The sequence below is a fragment of the Boleophthalmus pectinirostris genome, unplaced genomic scaffold (genome assembly GCF_026225935.1).
Source record: "Boleophthalmus pectinirostris isolate CB_2022bp ecotype Guang Dong unplaced genomic scaffold, ASM2622593v1 HiC_scaffold_21, whole genome shotgun sequence".
Classification (NCBI taxonomy): Eukaryota; Metazoa; Chordata; class Actinopteri; order Gobiiformes; family Gobiidae; genus Boleophthalmus; species Boleophthalmus pectinirostris.
In genome coordinates this window covers 21260011-21283307 of record NW_026571175.1, presented here as the reverse complement: position 1 = coordinate 21283307, position 23297 = coordinate 21260011, and the positions used below count along the sequence as shown (strand labels likewise).

Sequence of the window (23297 nt, the reverse complement as noted above, 5' to 3'; positions counted from 1 at the left end):
TCTCCACTCTCTCTGTTTCTCTCTCTATCTCACTCTGTATCTCTCTCTCTCTCTAGCTCTCTCTCTTTTCTCCAGTCTCGCTCTGTTTCTCTCTCCCTCTTTCTCTCTCTCTTTCTCCGTCTCTCTCTCTATATATCTTTATTTCTCTCTATCTTTCTCTTTATCCACTCTCTCTGTTTCTCTCTATCTCACTATGTATCTCTCTCTCTCTCTTGCTCTCGCTCTTTCTCCACTTTCTTTGTTTCTCTCTCTATCTCACTATGTCTCTCTCTCTCTTGCTCTCTCTCGTTCTCCACTCTCTCTCTGTTTCTCTCTCCCTCATTCTTTCTCCAACTCAATTTTTTCTCTCTCTCTAGCTCTCTTGTCCATTTCCTCCTTCTCTTTTCTCTGCTCTTTCACTCTCTCTCTCTCTCTGTGTCTCTCTCTCTCTCTCTTTTTTTTTCTCTCTCTCTCTCTCTAAATCTCTCTCTCTCACTCTTTGTCTCTCTGTCTCTCTCTGTCTCTGTTTTTCTCTCTCTTCACTCTCTCTGTGTGTGTTTTAAATTCCATGCTTGTCGTTGGATACACATGTTCCTGAGCTGTCACTAGAACAGAGCAGCATAAATCTGTTGTCTTCTTCTGGGTTGAAAAAGCAGAGAGACAGGGGCCACTCAGGATCCGAGGAGAGGGGTCATTTGTCAGGGCCGAGGCAGCTGGGAAACTGGGACACATATTTCAATTTTCAACACCTGAGACATCATTTTTATGTCTTTTGAATATTAGAGCAATGTCATGTTTTATCTGCAAATTGTGAATTCTGCGGATGAAGCTGCCAAAGTAAATGTTGATGTGTTGAGAGATTGTAATTCCCCGACAGTCAAAATGAAGACACCATTGTCATGCAAATAGAAATCAAATTCTCCATCCCATGTCAAATTTGAAGAGTTTAAGTTGATTTTAATAGAAATAAGTATGGAAAACTCAGAAAAGTCAATACACTCCACTGTGAGCTGAATATTGTACAATATTATAGTGCAAGTCTTTGTACCAGACTGTTAATAGTGAAGGATGAGCTCTAAATGTCCTATATTACACTACGTTTTGATCTCTGTTATAATCGAAATCTCATTAAAAACATATCTGGGGTTGCGTTTTGTTTGATTCACACATGTTTAACACATAAATCCTGCATATTTAGGCAGAGAACACTCTGGTCCACCTTGTGATGTCATGTGGTAATACGGGAAATGCTCCACTGTGTCCATACATCTTCACCAAGCCCCAGGGTCTCAAAATGGCCGCCCATTCAAGTCAATGGGCCGAGCTCAATGGTGCATGATCCTGCGGGCGAGGTACTTCCGGTGGCTGTGGGCCAGTAGTGCTCTTTTCTTCTGCGGGCGCATGTGAATACACACAAGCCATGTGGCCACACCGGCTTGTAAAAGCCTGATCCCGTCAGATCTCAGAAGCTAAGCAGGCTGGGCCTGGGTAGTACTTGGATGGGAGATCACTGGGAATTCCAGGTGCCACAGTGGGGCACCAGTGCCAAAAAAAAATCTGTCGTTGTGTCCTTAGGCAGGACACTTCACCCACATTGCCTAGTATGAAAGTGGTGTGAGCGTGAGTGATGGTGGTGGACGGAGGGGCCGATGGTGCAGATTGGCAGCCTCGCTTCTGTCAGTCTGCCCCAGGGCAGCTGTGGCTACAGTAGTTGCTTACCAACACTGAGTGTGGAGTGACTGAATAATGAACTGTAAAGCGCTTTGGGTATCTTGAAAGGCGCTATACAAATGCTATCAAGCAACAAGCATATGCACAAAGCACAGCCTTGTGTGTCATGTGATCACTTTGACCAATCAGAGCGGCGCTAGAGCAGAGCTGGATCTAACAATTGTAAAGCGTTTTTTAAGACAAAGTTTATGATTTAAAAATGAGTAAAAATCGCCACAAAATCCAACAGTTTTGAAAGTTGTAGGTGTCCTGTCAGCCGAACACGAGGAGTTTGTCATTACATTGTGCTCTATGAGAAAAATCCTGTCTCAGCCCAGTGGATTTTTTCGCTGTAGTACCAGAGAGTGACCACTATGTCAACTGGAGGCAGCTACAAGCAGCAATACCCTATCCAGTTATTTTAATAGATCCATGATCTTCACTAGTATCATGTGAATAATTCAAACCCTAGAATTACCGATCTCTGCTGAACAAAAGGCAAAAGGTAATTAAAAGTAATGAAAGCCAAACTTGTGTTAAAACTTGAAAACTTCATTTCATTTCATGACATTACAAGGTGGAAAGGAGAATTTTGAGATTTAGAGATGCAGACAAACGAATAAGATTCCTCAAATGTGTGAATGGAAACAAGCACGACGCTATCAGGTCAAGTGACTAGTCAGATCTTTCAAGAGGCAATCCTGTTCACAGTAAGAATACAGATTGGGCATTTTAGCAGTGAAAATGTGCAGAGCATTTTGAGCTTTGGAGATGTGGATAGACTAATAACAAAGATTACTCAGACATATGTGAATGAAACAAAACAGGAGGTAGCAGCATTATAACACGACTAAAAGCTCACAGGAGTCAATTTAGCGTAATATAGGACCTTTAACTGATGGCTGTGAAACAAAAGTCACTCTGTTTTACGTAGCTTTATAATTATCATATAAATACTTAAAGCTCAGATGCTGTGGGAAGAGACTGAGAGAGAGAACTTATTTGTATTTCATAACTCACCGAGGCTTTCCAAATGGATTATATTATTATCATCAATATATAATTTTCCACCACAATAACAAGTGTAATTGAATACTTGAGATAGATCAATGAAATGACACACTGTGGAACATTCCTGACAACCCAATAACAATAAAAGTCGAGCAGGAGACAAGCCCGCAGCAGAAAAATGACCATTGCACCCATACTGGTCACTCCCTAATGGAAATATTACTTTTACTGATTCATAAAACATAACATATCGGCTGGCATTTTGATAAAAATTTGAGTTCTCCCAGACACCTCCTCATGAATTTTTTACATTTCACATCAGAATAGCTTTCACTGAAGATGTTTGCCCACTCAATATTTGTTTTCATATTTTGGTGTAGTGGCAGGAGGAGATGGAGGAGATGAAAAGTAGAGGAAAGTTTTGGGCAATCAACTCAAATCATGTCTGGTTGAGATCGAAGTTTGAGGTGCCCAGTGGTGGAAGAAGTATTCAATTTTGTCACTGAAGTAAAAGTACCAATACTGGAGCAAAGAGCAGAGTTGTGCAGTTGTGAGTTTTGTACAACAGAAACAATTGAATCGATTGCTTTTTGTCTAGCGGTTTTTATTTGTAGTCATAAAAAATACCTTTACGTTTCAGTTCTCTTAAAAAAATGTAGTGGAGTAGAAAATACAGATTCCTATGGATACAGATATAGAAAATACAGATACCTACACTACCAGTCAAAAGTTTTAGAACACCCTAATATTTCCAGTTATTTATTGCATTTCAAGTCGTTCCAGTCCAATGAAGAGCTTGAAATGGTACAAAGGTGAGAACCGAAAAGCCTGAGGTTAAAAAAGATAAAAGATACAAAACACAAGTTCAAGCTCTGCCAAAGCTACCTCAGGAAAAAAAGAACAAGATGGTGAGCTTGAAAACATGTAGTGTGTCCAGCACAATCTCCAGACTTAAAACCCTCACGCTCTCCTCGGGGTCACATTGACCCGAAGATTTTTTTTTCCTTCCCGCTCTCTTGGGGCGGGTCAATCAGACCCAAAAATGTATTTTCAAATAAATTCTCGCCAGGCGAGAAAATACATTTTTGGGTCAGACTGACCCGCCCCAAGAGAGTTATATCTACCAAAGGTGGACACTTTCATGAATCAAAAGTTTAAAATATGTTTGGTCAACAGTAAACAGTAAAAAACTGGAAAAAGTGTGGTGTTTTAAAACTTTTAGTGTCAAGTGTAAGTAAAAGTAAAAAGTATCCACTTTAAAATCTACTTCAGTAAAGTACAGATGCCTAAAAGGTACAAAAAAAAAAAGTTAAGCACAGCACTTTACTACTCGTACTTTGTTATGTTCCAATGCAGCAAATGTCATTGCATTTATTGCTTCTTTAGGCAATAAGATATTTTACTTGATATTGTCGGGGGGGAAAAGTTTATCCTGGAAGAGTTTTGCACTTAATGTAACAAAAGTGCTTTTTTATAATAACAGATTTACACATTGTAATTCAGATAAAGGATTTATGTATGTATTTATCTGTAATAATCACAATTTTAAATAAAACATCAGATGACCATTTTCAAGTTTACAAAGAGATACTGCATGACCAAAGTAGATGTCTTATAAGGGATGGCTTTGTGTCATTGGGCAGGACACTTTGTATTAATAAGGTGTGTGAATCATAGATTTTATAAAAAAAGTGGACCAAGGGAGTGTGACATCACCCACAGTGTTCAGCACCACTCAAATGAAGCTCTCGATGTTAACCGTTACAAGAGTGATTTTGGAGCCAGGCTCTATGTTATGAATAGTATTTTTTGACAGACAAAATAGTGAAAGAAAACACCAGGAACATGTAGAGCAGGTTAATACGAACATTTTAAGACCAAAATGACGAGGCTCACAGCAGCAGTTATAGAGAGAGGAGTGACAATATTCCAATATAAGTGAATGGGAGCCAGGGTTAGTAGGAGTCAGAAGAGCTACATGTGATCTTCCGGTTTGGATCACGGCAGCTCGCACATTAGCTACAGTATGTCTGTTTATCAGTGGTGGGCCATCAGGGCTGAATCACAGACTGATGTTAACTATATTATTATTAAAATAGAGCTCTGCACCGGTCTTTTCGCCTGCAGTCACCCAACAGTCTACGCAGGTGCACCTCGGGCCCGTTCCGACAGTCAGTCCTGGTTTAGTCCTGGTTTAGTCCTGGTTCAGTCCTGGTTCAGTCCTGGTCCCTCATGTGGCAGGTCACTATAGGACATTACTGCAGATATCATCAGTCTATGCAGGTTGTTTTCACCATTGCCAATTGCTCCTATTTGACATTTAAGTTGTAACTATTTTATATTTGTTATTTTTTTATATCTCTCGTCGGGAGAAGTGGGTGGACTGTGTACCCCCACGTCCCACGCCCACTACACCCCTGATTGTGATTACAGGAGTTATCTATCTGCGATGCAATGGCTCTTTATACTGTATTTCTGAATAATAAGATGGCTTTTATAACCATAAAATAGTTGAGGAGTGGATTATTTCAGACGGAGCACAACTGAAGGCCTAGGTGTGAAATGCACAGTCTGCCATTGCTATTTATATCTACAGTCCATGGTGTGAATGAATGAAAAGAGGAGATAAACATGTATGAATACTTATTGTGTATTGTAGTTATGTTGAAGCAAATTCAGAGCTGTACCATTCTCATTTTAATTGATTCAATCTTTTATAATTATTAAATATATGCTAAGATCTTTTTTTATTGAGCTGTCCACAGTCAATCCTCTGTCATTAAAATACACTGTTTGATTTTTTACTCATGGCAGATCCGAAACCTGTTCCCCTCTCACCTGGCCTGGCCTTTGTTCACGCTCACCTGGGCTGCGTCATATTTCTCTTTCCTCGCTTCCTGCTCCTTGCTTCCTCCCCTTGATCCTCTATTTTTCAGCTGTCAAATATTAAGTGGTGCCCCAAAGCTCAGAGGAAACATGAGTGAAGGTTCAGGAGGCACACATCAGATAACAGACAGGATCAGTAATCAAACTTTATCTGTCTCACAGTGAGGAGGAGTTTGTATTGTTGCAACAGAACAATTACAGGGACAGCAACAAAGGTGGTCTGACATGCAGCATTATTCTGGATTTGACATAAAAACTAATCAAAAATATGTTCAGACAGAGTTATTTAAAAGCAAAGACACTGGACTGACTTTGATTTAAATGTGTTCGTCTCTCTTCTGCTTATCTCTCCTCTCCCTTCTTTCTTCTGCTCTTTTCTCTTCTGCTCCTCTTTTCCTTTCTCCTCTTTCTTTTGCTCCTCTCTCCTCTGTTCCTCTCTCCTCTTTCTTCAGATGCTCTTTTCTGTGCTCCTCTGCCTCTCTCTCTTCTGCTCATCTCTCCTCTCTTGTCTCTCCAATGCTCCTCTGTCCTCTGCTCCTCTCCTCTGCTCCTCTTGTCCTTTTTCTTCTGCTCCTCTTCTCCTTTGCTCCTTTTTCTTCTGCTCTTTCTTCTGTGCTGATCTCTCCTCTGCTTCTCTGCTCCTCTCTCCTCTTTCTCCTGCTCCACTCTCCTCTTTCTTCTTCTCCTCTCTTCTGTGCTCTTCTCTCTTCTGCTCCTTTGCTCCACTCTCCTCTTTCTTCTGTTCCTCTCTTCTCTGCTCCTTTCTCTTCTACTCATCTCTTGTCTCTCCTCTGCTCCCGTTTCCTCTGTTCCTCTGCTCCTCTCTCCTCTCTCTTCTACTCCTCTCTTTTCTGCTCCTCTGCTTTTCTCTCCTCTGCTCCTCTCTCCTCTTTCTTCTGCTCCTCTCTTCAGTGCACCTCTCTCTTTTGCTCATCTCTCCTCTGCTCCTCCTTACTCTCTTCTACTTCTCTCTCTCCTGCTCCTCTCCCTTCTACTCCTCCTCTCCTCTCTCCTCTCTCTACTGCTCCTCTGCTCCTCTCTCCTCTCTTCTGCTTTTGTAGTCCTTTTTCGTCTGCTCCCCTACTCCTCTCTCTTTTGCTCCTCTCTTTTCCACTCCACCTGCTCCTCTCTCCCCAGCTCATCCCTTCTCTGTTCCTCTCTCCTCTATTCCTTTCGTCTCTCTACTGCTCCTCTGCTCCTCTCTCTTCTGCTCATCTTCTCATTTCTCCTCTGCTCCTCTGCTCTTCTCTCCTCACACACTATCAGACAGCAGTAATGCAGTGAGCCTCTAGTGGTGGTATGTGAGAACACAATCGGGTTTACTGACATTGCTTATCACTTGTGAATTTAAACAAAACGCAGACATCATGGGGTAAATTTTACAGATAAAACTAGCTGCGAACATGGCTTTTGTTCATTTTCAAACACCTATAACCGTGTATTTCCTCTCCCCCTCACTCCACATCTGATTTGAAAACCTCTGACTTAACACAGAGGCAGCATGGTTCACACACAGGCTTTAAATTACACTGAAAGCTTTATCAAGACGAACTGCTCCTCCGCCCTGGCCTGAAGCCTTGTGTCCCGTGCATGTTCACCCTACATCACTGTCGACATTACGTTGTTGTGCCAGTTTACACAGCACCCGGGCAGATATAATGTGCACCCGTGGGAGCCTTAGAGCCGATTTAGAGGCTGGTGTTTGGCGAGGTGAGGCGTGATCAGGTCAAATGGTCCAGCACTGATGAGGTGAGACTTGGTGTCCCCATGGCGACGCAGGTGCACCCAGGTCAGGGCTGTGGTGGAGAGGGAGGGCTGTATGAATGATTGATGGTTATGTTTGCAAATCGTGGTAAAAAGACAATGTAATCCTGGAAGTACTATTGTTACTGAGGGGAAATATTACCACAGAGCTGTACTGTTACTATAAAGCTACTTTAATACAAATACTATACTGTAAAGCTCCACTGTGTAACTTTTTAGCCAAACCAAAGACAAATTAAATGTATGTTTTTTATTTGTTTGTTTTGTCTCCATAGGATTGTTGATTTGGACAGTATGGCATAAAGCATATCCATAGCCTGTATATATAAATGGAAATATCTAAGTTGTGAGCCACCACGTTCCAAATAGGAAGTGTGCATAGGTGTGCTCCGAGCTCCATCAACTCTGGCTCCAGTTCGTTTTGTTTTGAAAAAATGTGACCCATCTTTGTGCTGCTGTAAATCGTTTTGGTCTTAAAATGTTTGTATTAACCCGCTCTACATGATACTGGTGTTGTTATTTCACTGCTGCATTTCCCCAAGGTTGCTCCTGTTAGCGTTAGCAACAGGTTTGACTGCTAAGCGTCCACTCCCTGCTAAACCTGCAGTGCGGGCGGGTAGAGGCGTTACTTTACACAGCCTCGCTCTGGACTGGTCCTTTGGTTGGCATGATACTCACAGTCAGAATTTCAAATAAAGAACCAAATTCGCCTCTATAACCCCAAACCTCGATGAGCTTCATTTGACTGGAGCCAAACACTATGGGTCACACTCACTTACTCCACTTCTTTATACAGTCTATGAGCAAATCTATCTTTATGGAGAATGTTTCGAAGCAGAATCCTGCACCGGGTCAGGTTCCAGCGGGGAGATAGTTGCTGAAACAGGCGGGTTTTAATGTTCTGGAATTTTACAGGCAGGTACGCAGGCGTGTAGTGATTACACACAAGGAGGTTAGGACAAAATCGGGACTAAATCAGGACTAAACCAGAACTAAACCAGGACTACACCAGAAGTAAACCAGGACTAAACCAGGATTACACCAGGACTAAACCAGGACTAATCTTGGATTAAGAGAGAGAGAACCCAGAGGTCATGGAGCAGGGTGTCTGCAAAGCTCGATTGGGTCGACGGCTGCACTTACCTCCGTGGGACGTGGAGGTCTGCACAGGTCTTTTCGCCTGCGGTCACCCGACAGTCTACAAGGGTGCATCTCCAGGTCCGTCCTAACAGTGAGTCCTGGTTCAGTTCTAGTGTAGTCCTGCTTTAGTCCTGCTTCAGTCCTGGTTTAGTCCTCCTGGTTCAATCCTAGAATCAGTCCTAGGTTAGTTCTGGTTTAATCTTGGTTCAGTTGTTGGTATGTGCTGTGCAAAAGTGCGGCATCTCAATCAGTGTTTCTTCTGCTCAGTAAATAAAGCCTGTAAAGTGATGACAGTCAAGGCTTGTCTGTGAATTTGCATTCATACTGAAGAAGCGTAACCGTTTAATTTAATTTCGTCATTGTAATTCTTGAAAGTCATAACTTGTCAATTCCTATTCTGATGGATGCTTCAGTTAGAATGATTTTAATTTGTGTGTGATTTACCACAGGCACGGGTGGATAATGAGTGTAATGTTAACGGATCCAGGCGGGTGTGGGTTTAACTTTGATATAATCAGGGGTTAACGGGCGGGTGCGGTGCTGTACTGCGCGGGTGGGTGCAGGTCTCCAAAAACTGACCCGTGCATGATTCTGTTTCAAAGTATGGTTTTAATTAACACTTTCTATTTCCAAGGAATAATGCATCTCCAGCAAGCTACACAGTGTTGCTTTAACTTTATTTTCCTCTACTATATAGCCTACTACTACAAATATGTAATAGTAAAACTTGTTTTACTGTAAATGTTGAAAGTACTGCAGCAAAATAGCAATATAATGGTTAACTCACCTTATAATTATTATTTGAAAAACTGTCAGTCATTGTACCACATTGGACTGAGCACAGAGAAGAGAGAGCCCATGAAACTGTAACGCCTTCAGGGAGCAGTCTGGCAGCAGAGTAAACACCATCCTTCTGTCCACATTTTCAGGTGGAAAAAATAACCAAGGAAACAGTCAGAAAAAAGAAAACGTTAAAGCTACAATTGCTGTTTTTTCTTCTTCTACTATTTTTTGAGCTTACCTTACAGCTCCTCTTTCTGAAATTTGTTTTAGGCACCACAAATAGGTTTTAAGATGTGTATGTAAAGGACCTATATTACACAAAAAAGACTCTCATGCACTTTAAGCCATGTTAGAATGTTTTTACCTTGTTAAAAACATACCTGGAGTTAGGTTTTGTTTCATTCACACAAAACCAGGAACCTATGAGAGTATATGAATAAACATTTTGATAATGTCAGACTAGCCAATTAGCCCAATCCATATTGACCCACATGAAATTTTGCAAATTTCACTGCACTGGAGCTTTTAATACTATCTGTTTGGTTTTTAAAAATTCCTGTTTGATCTCGTTAGCTTGTTCACATTAAATCATTTGGAAAAGACCAAAGCTAATGATGAAAACTACCTTGACCCACATTGGAAATTACGTTTTTGCAATTAAATTATGGACTACTGTCTCACTGCACTCTGGAAAAGATCCTGCATTCTAGATTAGGGAAGCAACATCTTTAAACGAATATGGACACTTTTTTTTAAATGTTTGACAGGACTGGACTAGACGTTTGAATATTTATTATTTCATTTTATGTATTATTAGTTTATTTATTTGTATTTATTTATTTATTTTTAAAGGTGCACTATAACTTTTTGGTTGGGGGTCCATCACCTGCTTGTTTCCACAGATGTCAGTGGTCTACCTGGAATGTTCCACAGTATGATATTAAACAGCTCTGCCATTTATTCATTTATTCAATTACTGGTGGTTTAATTTCTCTAAAATATCTACAAAAACAGGCATTTTGACTCTGAGAAGGGTTGCTTCCACACAGATCTGACCTGTAACTTGGTCTGATTTGGTCTCCATGAAGATAGAAAGGTTTAATATATCCCATACTGGGAAACTTTCCTAGACAGGCTGGCGCCACCCAGTACCTCCGCTCAATTTCATTTCTCTCCAGTAACTAGGTCTGGAATCGGAATACACTAGAGGGTTCACAAAAACCCTGAAAGTGCGAGTTCAGGCACCAGCCAATCAGTGAAGAGCCATACATTCTGTGTTGGCAACGATTCCAGAGATCGAGGATTTAAAGCTGGAACAAAGAGAATGTTTGGTGAATTTTATCAAAGGGAAAGACGTTATTGCCCTTCTTCCTACGGAATTTTGGAAAAGCTTAATATACCAGTTAACCCTGTTAGCGGCGCATTACATACATCACAACCAGATACCAGGGATTGGTTAAATGAAAAAAGTTTTCACCTACCGTCAAGCGAACAAATTCTAATGCTGTTTCCATGAAATGAATAAGGCTAAAACTGTCCGGCATTTCAGACAAACTAATAACATCTCCACAGAGAAAAGGATATACAGTATATATAAATATATATGATGAAAACTCTTTCTAGTAATTCCGTGGCATGTTGTGTGACCTGGTTTATCTGATGGTGGTCTTTTGAATGCAGACAGACAGTTTAAAGGAGTCTGTGGGTGTGAACGTGTCATGGCTGATTCATTGTTAATCAATCCAGAGTTTCTTTCCTCGCCTGATGAAAAAGACTTCGATTTTTACACAGAGAGACACTGTAGGTAGAAAAACAAACATTCTTCTGACTTATCTCTGAAACTTCAATGTATCTTGAATCAGAATCTGTCTTTGGTCTGTTTGAAATCTTTGATACGTTCAGTTTTGTGGATATTTTTTGACATTTTTCTACTCAAGCGTAACTGGAGAGATGGTGTTGCCAGTGATAGCTATAGTGCATGTTTGCATCTTTGTTTCCCACCATGGGGTACACACAGACTTCCAAAACTGTCAAGATAACAAGAACATGACGCTTTTACATGGATAATGTTGCATTTCTATTTTTATTTGTCTGTATACTGCAAAGACTAAAATCTAGCCAAGTTAGGATGACTTGAACTAAGAAAGTTTTATCATGGTTTGAGTAAATTTCACTTAACATGTAAAATTATCTGCCAGTGGAACAAGACTTTTTGTGCTTAAAATATGGAAATGAGGCTATTTTTGTTAGGAAAGACAATCCATCTTTGAATAGAAATGTAGCGCTCAGACATCATCTCTCTCCTATTCACAACTCCATCCTCAGACCTAAATCAAAACAAAGAAGACAATAGTGATAGCCTGTAGACTCAGAGGTGTGAAAGCATTCATCAGATTATGAATGATTATGCTAATATGAGTCAGGCACAGTCTCCACTTAGTGCAGTTTAATAGACAGAGCTAACAAGCAGAAACTGTAAACAAGTAGCTGTGCTTGTTTCAGTGTAGTTAGCTCCTCCCTTTAGGCAGATATAAGCAAGTGTCCAGCAGCGTCTGAACAGAACTGAAGAAGAACTGGATGAGCTGTGAAACAAATTTGATCAAAACACTTTTGTCCCGTTGACAGAATTTAATTTCTCCTTTGCTATCTTGCTTCACTTAAGATAAAAAAAAAAAAAAACATCTCTCTGCAAGAAACAAAATTGAATGTTGCTTGAATTAAGAAAAACACACTTATTAAATTGGTAGATCATTTTATTTGTCAAGTTGAATCTACTCGAACCAAGTAAAATGTTCTTAATTTAAGGCATTTTAACTTACCTAAATATTGCTTTTTGTAGTGTCCTGGGTCTTCCCCAGGGCCTCCTCCCAGTGGGACATGCCTGGAACATCTCCTTAGGGAGGTGCTCAGGAGGCACCTGGAAAAGATGCCCGAGCCACTTCAGCTGACTCCTCCTGACGTGAAGGAGCAGCGGCTCTACTCCTCCTGTATGTATCTCCCTGTATGGAGATGTCATTGCTTTCCCTCGAATGTTTCATGGTATGACATTAAACATTTCCATCTAACATTTATTATTTATCTGTGTTACTGTTGCTCAAAAATATAATAAATCCTTCTGTGAAAAGAGGCGAATCTCCACAGATCTGAATTGTAATGTCCAGCATTTCCATGGAGACAAGCAGGTAGCAGACTTTCCATTAGAAAAGTTGCGCAGTGCACCTTTAAAGCCTCGCTGTGTAACTTTTTAGTCAGTAAAAACATAGTTTCATTATGAGTGTTTTTAATGCTCAAATATACCTTCTTAAAAGTCCTACATTACGCAAAATTGATTCTTGTGAATTTTAAGTGGAGTTATCATGTTGTGACCTCATCACAGTACCTGTGTTGTGTTTTGTTTCATTCACACATGTTTGAGTAACTCTTTTTATTAGTTTGTCTACATCTCAAAAACCTCAAAATGCTCTGTTTCACTTTATGATGTCATGTAGTCGTAGTTTTCAAGTTAACAGCTACCTCTGACCTTAAGTTCAGTACACATTGGTAGGAAGGTGTATGGAATTTAAAAACACAGTGGAGCACTTCTTGTATTACCACAGTGCATCACAGGGTCGAACTGAGTGTTTTCTGTTTGCGAGAAGAATTTAGCCTAAATACTGTATGTAAGATTTGTGCATTCTTAATTTAGCTTGGTATTTTTCTCCACAGATCTGACCTGTAACTTTTCTCCAAATAAATTGACAAGTTAAACCCTACTGTTGAATCTGCAGCCAAGAAACAAAGTGCTATAGTTCTCTCCATTTATTGACTGAAATGTTACACTGTAGGGTTCTTATATTCTAGTAGAATACTAGAATACTCTAGAAATTCTAGAATTCTACTCTAGAAATAATATTATTTCTAGAGTAGAAATTCTTGTAGTGCTAATTTTCTATAGAAAAGAAGGAGGACAGTTGATATACACCAAAACATTTATCTTGATATGATTCACAATAACGCATTTTGTTACTACCGTATTTTCCAGACTATAAGTTGCTCCGGAGTATAAATTGCACCAGCAATGCGCAATGAAGAAGAAAAAAATATATATATAAGTTACACCGGACTATAAATTGCGCTTTTTGGGGAAATGTACTGACTAGTGCTGTCATGCGATTAAAAAAATTGAGAGATTAATTAATTATGATCTGTAATTAATTAAGCTAATTAATCTCATTTAATCTCACCTAAAAATTGCTGAGAAAAGCCTTCAATTTGAGGTATTTTCATTTAAATTCATTATTACATTATTGTGGCAGATCAAAAGACTAATATAGATTTAAAAAAGTGACTTTATAAAGTCATTTATTGTTTAACAAATCTCTCCAAATTGGCTGTTGAGCCCAAGTCTCCATGAATAAGAAACTGTTTGCTGTAAAGTAGCAAAGACGAGGAAATCTGAACATAATAACTTTTGTCTACTTAAAGACAATAAAAAGTCCAGTCTTTCCTTAACCATATTAAAAATATTATTGATAGAGAAATGCTTTATATATGAGATCACTGGTTTTAGTCCTTGTTTTAGTCCTGGTTTAGACCAGCTTTAGTCCTACTTTAGTCCTAGTTTAGTCCTGGAATGGATTAATCCTGGTTTTAGTCCTGGTGTTAGTTCTGGTTTGGTCCTGGTTTAGTCCTGGTTTGAGTTCTGGTTTTAGTTCTGGTTTAGTCCTGGTTTAGACCTGGTTTTAGTTCTGGTTTTAGTTCTGGTTTAGTCCTGGTTTAGTCCTGGACTGGATTAGTCCTGGTTTTAGTCTTGGTGTTAGTTCTGGTTTAGAGACGCACAGGAGGAAGCGCGGTTTACGCAGCGTTCGCGAGAAAACACGATCCACACGCGGCTCACGGGAGGACAGCGATGTCCGCGCAGTAACTACTGAAGGAAACGTGGTCCGCGCGTTCTCAGGTTAATGACGATGATGAAGGTGTGTGTTTGTGTTTGTGTTTGTTTGTGTGTGTTTGTGTGCGTGTCCCCTCATGTGGCAGGTCACTATAGGACAGTAGTGCAGACATCATGAGCCTATGCAGGTTGTTTTCACCAGTGACATTTAAGTTGTAGGCGATATTATATTAGTTATTTTCTTTTATATTTCATGTCGGGAGAATAATTTCCAAGACACGAATGTGTTTTTACCTGTGCACTGCTGCCTCTGTTCTATTGGCTCTTCGACCTCGTCCATTGTGCCTGACGCCGCCAACGTTAACGTGACGTTTACATCGCTCTTACTGCGTGTGTTTTATGTGGGTTTCCGGCAATGAGTGGAATTACCGAAATAAAAAAATGTATAAATGTGTTTTTTTTGTGTGTGTGTATTGTTGTCCCAACAACACATAAAAACAGGTTTTATAATAAAGCAACTCACATACAGAAACACTAAAGTTAGAGATTAAAAATGAGATTAACGCGATTAAAAAACATAACGCGCTAAATATGACTGTAATTAATTAATCGCAATTAACTCGATAATTTGACTCCCCTAGTACTGACATTTCATGTTGAAAGGCAGAAGAGAGAACAACAGGCTGAATAACTGTTAATATGTTAATGTAACATATTAACAGTTATTCAGATAATTATAGCATAAACAACATCAAAGTTTACCAAACTCACAATCTCACTCCAAATCACTCCTCCTCCTGAGATAAATCATCCATGAGGTAAACAGCACGCCGCTTCCTCTTCTAAGTAGCTGTCGTCAGACTCTACATCAGTTCCAGTTAGAATTATTCTGGCCTTTCTGAATCCTGACAGGATGGTTTTGGTTGTAATTGAAGTCCAGGCTTTGTCGATTCATCCACTGACTTCCAGGACAGTTGCATGGAGTACGCACCCGGTTGCCATGAAGGTGCTTTCTCCATCCCCGCTTTCAGCCAGTCCCTCACAAGTTTCTCACTCATTTCAAACTTTCTTTCTGGTGCTCGATTACCGTTTTCGGCTGAATATTTCACTTTTTGCAGCGAGACAGTGGCTTTTTCTGCAGGAGGCATGTGCAGTAGAGTGAAGTGACAGTGGTACAGGAGTAAAAGTAGTATTAGATACTGACACAGGAGCCTATAGCGTCTCGCGGCTGTCAGTCTGAAAATTTTAATATATGAATTGCACTGGAGTATAAGTCACAGGACCACCCAAACCATGAAAAAAGTGCGACTTAAAGTCTGAAAAATATGGTAATATCGATTGCAGTTATTTGGCATTGGTTCCAAATTATGCAGTGGTGGAAGGTAATGAAATACAAAAGCGAAAGTACAATAATAAAGCACAATTTTTAGGTATCTATACTTTGCTTAACTACAATTTACAGTGGAAACTTTTTTACTTATACTTCACTACATTTGAGAGCAGATATCTGTACTTTCTACTCCACTACATTTTAGATCTGGATTGAACTAAAAAGTACTTTTCTTTATGGTTTGAGATCAGCTGAAATGCCAGAGTCTTATTTTTGGCACATTTAATTTGAGTTAAGGATCCAACTTTGAGTAAACCCAATACACAAATACACAAAAGCTAGAAACATTTTCAAATCAGTTGAATAACTTAAAGGTTGTATAGAGGATTTTCCAAGGAACGAGAAATCCAGCGACTGTTTGTCCTTTTTCAAATGTTGCGCATGCGTGAAACCACCCCCCCTCCCCTACAGCTCCCTACGTAGAAACGCCTCCTCCCGCCTCCTCCTTACGCCAGAAACAGGTTTGTTTACAGCTGATGCGCTGCACATGACTTGTAAACAACTAACTACAGTGTTGGTTAGGCAAGGCGGAGAAGTGAGGAGCGGGGGGAGCGGGTGTGCGGACATTTCGTTTGCGGACGAGAAGTGAGGAGCAGGAAGAAGAGCGGAGCAGGGAGAGAGGAGAGGAGAGAGGAGAGGAGAGGGGAGCGGTGCGCGGAGATTCCGTGCCCGGAGAAGTGAGGAGCAGGGGAAGAGCGGAACGGGCAGCGGGGACAGGAGCAGGAAAGGGGTGCAGAGAAGAGTGCACGGAGATTCAGTGCGAATGAACTAGCTACAACACGCAGCAGCAAGCGGACTCTTTCTTTGCCTTGAAAATTAAGTTTTCAGACATAGGATATCACTTTCGTGTCCTGAAAAACGTTTGACTAGCTCTTGGAAATAAAGTACGTTTTCATAATAAGCAGAAGTGACCTGTCCAGGAGTAATTTGGCGACCAGTGCGTCAGTCTTTAGACCCTGCGTCTGCTTCAGTCGCGCCATCGCTGGAATGAATCTATAAGAATCACCTTAGTTTGGCTTCGCTGCTTTTCCCCTTGTCTTCTTCTTTCAGCGACCTCAAAAACGGACTTTCTTTTGCGGCTAACTGCTCCTGGATTCTTGTCGCCATTGCAACAAACTTTGTGTGAACTGCGAGGAAGATATAGGTCAAAAAAAGCCGCTAAGAACTGTTGCGTTGGTGGAGTAAACAGCGTCTGTGCGTCTTGCGTCTGTGGACTGTGTGACAGGCGTACGTAAACCACGTACCGGCGGCGCGCAGGCAAGTCAGTTACGCTAGAAACGTAGGGAGATTGATTGACAGCCTGTCAGCTAACAGATAACGAGGCAGTGTCGTTATCTATTGGCAAATGTTTAGCCCCACCACGTCCAGAGTTGATGAATTTTTATTCTCTTTTTTTTGGTCCTCATAATTACAAGGCTACTGCACCTCTATAATGCTATCATTGACAACTTGAAACAAAAAAAAAATCCTCCATACAACCTTTAAACTCCACTAAACTCAAATTTCATCCTGCAACTGTTCTGAAAATCTCTAGAAAATACTTTTACATTTTATTCTTTAAGTACATTTTTAAACAGATACTTTAATACCTTTACTTTCATGTGATGCTTGTACTTTTACTTGAGTAACAAAACTGAACACTGAAATTATTTGCTTTGCCCAAATGTGCAGGGTTTTTTCTCCTTCTCCTTCTTATTATTATTCCTTCTTACTTATTCACCCAATCTATTTATTCCTGTCCACCATCTTGTCTCCTGAACGTCTCTAACTCGGAGGGTGACCTTTGAGACGACGAAGTGGGAGAATTTCTTCATCGGCGGCTGCTCCAAAGGCCAGGGCAGATGAAAGACGGACAGAGCTTGTTGCCAGGTTTGCCTCCTCACGTCTCAGGAGCATTCAGACTTCACTGTTCACTGTTTGCTCTATCTTCTCTCCCTACAGCAGAATTTATACTTGGCATTCAGGGGTGTCTTGGTATTTTGCCAAAGGCCAGACGTGCAAAAAGTTTCACAGTTCTGATGAGAAAGAGCACTCAAACCTGTCATTTATTCTGCTTGAAGATTTTGTGTGTTTGGATTTGACAATATCGCACCAGTTGCAAGATTTCAAAATTAATCAGTTTTAGTATTTATTTCGGTTTTGGACAAATATTTTTGGGGAAGATTGCAAAGTTGATGAAAGCAGAATTTGTGGCTTTGAAGGCTTATCTCACAGATGGTTCGTGATACGCTCTGTGAGAATTATTGGGATGCTGTAAGTTGTTTAAAAGAGATTCCTGCTGTGTGATGGATGACTTCACAAGGAAAGAAAATATGTCTAAAATCATTTAAATCTAAGTCATATTATATCACTGTATGCTTACTTATTTGATTTATGTTATTGAATGTACTTGAGACACTTGTATGTGAACGTGCCAGACTTTGCCAGACTGTAGCTTTAAGCACTCATCTGTCACATAATTTTACAGAAAATAGAATCAGATGAAGTGTCTTGTCTAAGAATGCAGCAACATCTACAGCCCAGTAAGAGCTGGGATAGGACCATAGACAGTGGCGGAGTTAATAATTTGGGGCGAACTTGAGTTTGGGGCCCTCACTATAATGCACTGTTTTGTTGTTTGTTTTGTGTTTTTTTATATATATTTATTGTCTGTTTTTCCCCATTGTTCTCAAGACATGCACATCTCTATTTGAATTAGGGTGGATTGGAAACTTGTCTTATTAATTAGGTCGCCTACTAGATAATCAGAGCTGAAAGTAGTTTTATTTTTTTCCTAGTACAATTACATTTTTGTTTACATCCTTTATATGTGATTATGCTATGATTATGTTCAAAACAAGGTCAAGCTAACAAGGGGGGAATGTTTTGACAGTTAAAATAGATTTGACAATCAGATACTATTTTGATGGTGAGTGTGTGTGGTTTTTGTTTGTTTGTTTTGTTTTTTAAATAAACTACTCTCATTTAATGTCATACTCAGAGAAAATCAAATTGCTCTGAGGCTTTGGCCCTTAGTGGTAATGGCAAGGGCATTTGTTTGGGGGCCTCTCCAGGATCGGGGGCCCTAAGCAGCCGCCTACTTTTGCCTAATGGTGGCTCCGCCTCTGACTATAGACTGTGTAAAGAAGTGGACTAAAGGAGTGTAATGTTACCCACAAGTGTTCGGCTCCAGGCAAATGAAACTGATTGATTCGTTTTTATTTCGAGTTTGTGCCAAAAGAGAAACAATAATCATACTACATATCAGAGGTGGGGACTTGCAAGTCATGACTTGGTCTCGAGTCAAACTTGAGTCACTATTTTTAGGACTTGAGAATTGACTTGATAAAATGGACTAAGACTTGGGACTCGACTTGAACTTGAAGCTCAGTGACTTGGGACTTGTGATTTGAGGAGACTTGAGAAGCACTTTTAAATCTGAAATCTTTCTATTCTGACCATAATGATTCACACTAAGATCGTGTCAAAACATTTAAAAAGGAAAAATGTACATTTCTACAACTCTTATATACTCTTAACTACTCATATGTAAATATGCAATAATTTTTTTTAAAGTACAATTTAGTTTAAAATTCATATAAATTGCAAAAATCTAAGCTATATTTGTTACTTTGGCTAAAGACTTGAAATGATTTGAAGCTCAAAGCAGACGACTTGGACTTGACTTGGAATTAAGGGCTAGTGACTCGAGACTCGACTTGGACTTACCTGTATTTGACTTGGGACTTGACTCAGACTTGAGGTCAAACACTTGAGACTTACTTGAGACTTGCAAAACATCGACTTGGTCCCACCTTTGCTCCATATACATTGTGAACATCAGAAAGGCACATTTCTCGAAAAGGACTCACTCACTGAGACTGAGTTATGGGGCGAATTTGGAGCCACTGATGTAGGGTGACCAGAATTTCAAAATAAACTGGGACATCCTCGGTTTTAAGGTGGTTGGTAATAATAAAATTGTGAAAAGAGAACATAATTAAAGAAAATTGTTCTGCACTCTACCCATTCATGACTAACATGTGAGTCAGTGTAGTCACATGTTCTTTGTGTTTTGGTCATTTTTTAAGCAGCTTTTTTGTATTTTACCTAAACATATTACAACTGATGCCTCTCGTTATTGTTGGCAGGGATCATCTTGGTCAAAAATAGCGACATCTGGAACATTTCTTGCATAAAACTGGGACAAATCAATGGTTTTGGATAAATCTGTTGGGACAGGGGACACACTGCTCAAAACTGGGACTGCCCCGGGTAAATAAGGACGTCTGGTCACCCTACAATTATGTCCATTAGTAAATACAGTCTACGGATTGAACCTTTGGAATTGTTCACTACCATTAGGAATGTAGCGATATCCAATTCTCACAGTACGATATTATCACGATATACATCTCACGATAAGATATTTATTGCAATATTTTGAAGAGGCTGATATAATTGTAGATGGGACACTTTTTTGCTTTTAAAATACCTTAACAAGATTTTGGTGTGAATTATTTCTGTCATAATCCCAAGAATTCAAGTAAGAAACATTTCTTCATTTTGTCTGCAGTGAAATTAATCAAGGGATATGTAGTTCCCTATGTCTATAAGATGTTGCTCCTATAAAACCATGCATTTAAGCAAAGGAACTTGTAATTCAATATAGTGTGACAGCCCATGATATTATTGTGAGACTTTTGACGATATGATATCACAATATTTTGGTTATTGTTACATCCCTACCATTAACCCATTGCAACTTCAGGTCATATTAAGAATTAATTTTGGTCTAAACATTTATTTGGTGTTTTTGGTCTTAGTCTCTTTTTGTTTAAAGAGGGAGCATTTTTTTCTGTGAGACATTAAGTGCTCACACATTACATTATTATACCATGTTACCTTTTATTCTGCTTATATCTATCTATCTTCACCAAAAACAAAGAATTGACAACAACAGTTTTACAGTTTTCCTTCCTCTTCAGAGCGCTAACACAATCAGTGTGCATCCTGTTAATGAAACTACCGCACATTGCATCAGGTTTGTGAAGTTGCTGTGCGCTTTTTTGTATCATATTTTTGTGTATTTATGCAGAATTGTCGTGTGGGAGCATGGGTGACGTGGGTTTTGTGGGCTGAGCACAGAATCTTGCAGCTCACTGTAAGAAGAGTTTGAATACTTAAACTTAGACTTATACAAACTTTATTGATCCACAAGGGAAATTATTTGGACGGCCCGGGAGAGATCACTAAAATACTAACAAACCTCTTCGGGCATATTTAGATGAGGGAACGTTATAATATGGTAATATGGTAGAATGCTCAAAAAAGAATGCTTTAAAGACATACTACAGAGACCACACATCAAGATCTATCTTTACACAAACAGAAATGTAACTTGATGAAAAGGTTGGTAATGAGATGAAAAAGAGATTTTTAAAGGTACACTGTGTAACTTTCCTTGTTGAGGAAAAGCCACAGAAGGCCACTGAACTTACTGTTTGTATTATATATGTTTGAGTAACCCTTTATTATTAGTCTGTCTACATCTCCAAAGCTCAAAATGCTCTGTTCCACCTTATGTGTCATGTAGTGATAGCTTTTATGTTAACAGCTACCTTTTACCTTTTGCTCAGCAGAGACTGGCAATTCCAGGGCACTTTCTGTATTATCACATGACATCACAAGGTGAAACAGAGCAGAGGTGGGGACTTGCAAGTCGTGACTCGAGTCAGACTTGAGTCACTATTTTTAGGACTTGAGACTTGATTTGATAAAATGGACTAAGACTTGGGACTCGACTTGTACTTGAAGCTCAATGACTTTGGACTTGACTCGGACTTGAGGTCTGTGACTTAAGAAGATTTTATGCTTCTACTAAAAAAATATATGTTTTTAGAATATATTTTTCTCTTTACAGTTGATAAATGCAGCACTTAATTTTAAAGGAACACACTGGAACATGTCCCTCCCACTTCTGTTTGGATGTAACTGAAGTATTGTGAGATGGTGTCATCAAAAGTATTACAGTATTATTCAGTAATATACAGTGCAATAGAGTAAAACAGAGGGAACTATATAGAACATGATCCTTCCATTTCAGTGCAGACTATATGACAAAATAACTGTTATTAAGCACTTTTAAATCTGAATTCTTTCTCTTCTGACAGTAATGATTCACACTAAGCTTGTCAAGACATTTAAAAAGGAAAAATGTTAGTTTCTAAAACTCTTCTATAAATATTCATATATAAATATACTGTGACTTTTTAAGTACAATTTGGTTTAAAATTCATATAAATTGCAAAAATCTAAGCTATATTTGGTACTTTGGTTTAAAGACTTGAAATGACTTGAAGCTCAAAGCTGACAATTTGAACTTGCCTGTCTTGGAATCTGATTTGGACTTGAAGTCAAAGACTTGAGACTTACTTGAGACTTGCAAAACAACAACTTGGAACAGAGTGTTTTCACTTTGAAAGAAGAACTCTTAAACAAGTGTAAATAAAACAAAACACAACTCTTTGTATGTTTTTTGATGAAAAAACAACATAACAGATCAGAAAACAGCATAATAGTAAGTTAAGTTTTGTATGTATCTCTGTAAATACTGATTTGCAACTATAAAGTCAGCAAGTACCCTCTGGAGTGCAGTCCTTGCATATTGTTCTTTAATATTTTGGGAAACTTACAAAAGAATTCCCCCAGAGAATGGAAAAATAAATTCTACTTCTGATCAAAATAATGAAAGTTGCATTTGCGCCAAAATATTTTCTTCCTGTGCTTCTAAATATTGACAATGACAGATTTGTTTGTGTGTCTAAGAAAAACAAGCCTTCCCATTGTGTGCCTGTTCAAATGTTGCCTTTTTGTCCTTGTGTACTCGCCATACTTTGCACGTCTCTGCTCGCAAACTTAAATTCCTCCGTCACCTCTTGTTCAGTTTGCCTCCTCTCTGCGATGACCCTTTTCCATTTTCATCATCTTCTTTAAACTCTTTCTTTAGCCTGTCTTCATCCCTCCATCTCTGCGTCTCAGCTCGTTTCTCTCTCAGTCTGCTGCTCTGATGCTACTGTCTAAAAATCTTCGATTAAACATGAATATTTAATGTAAAATTTCTTAAAATCCCAAAAGTTTTGGTTATCTAAATAGAGCTGAAGAACCTCCACGCACTTTCAAGTTAAAGGGCCCATATAATGCTATTTTCTGATCCATGTTATAATGTTGTTTCCTCTTCAAAAACATCTCTGGAGTTGTCTTTAGTTCATTCACACATGTTACCAATCCAAACTCTCAAACTGAAAATATATACAGGAGGTGCCCCATTGTGTTTTTAAAGTCCACACACCTTCAGTAGAATCATCTGGATGATTTCAATTGCCTCTATTGTACTGAAGGTAAAAGGCATCCGCAACTTGAAAACTAAACCTTTTCATGACCTCATAAGGTGGAGCAGAGGATTTTGACCTTTGGAGATGTAGACTAATAATACAGGATTACTCAAACATGTGTGAATGAAACAAAACACAACTCTGTGGTTTTGAGGAGGCAATATTCTGACATGGCTTAAAGCCTACAGGAGTCAACTTTGCTTAATATAGAACCTTTAAAGGTGCACTGCTTTATTCATTCACTCACTCCACATTTGGTAGTTGTAACTTTTGTTGCCACAGCTGCCTTAGGTCACACTGACAGATGTTAGGCTATCAGCCTGTGCCATCACTTGGGAAGGTAGATGAAGTGTCTTGCTTTAAGGGCAACACAACAACAACAACAACAACA

The 23297-nt window shown here is 39.3% G+C and overlaps 1 pseudogene; it reads left to right on the top strand.

Annotated features, from left to right (window-relative positions):
- The first annotated feature begins 1397 nt into the window (after window positions 1-1397).
- On the top strand, window positions 1398-1514 carry LOC129410169 (5S ribosomal RNA; annotated as a pseudogene).
- The last annotated feature ends 21783 nt before the right edge of the window (window positions 1515-23297 follow it).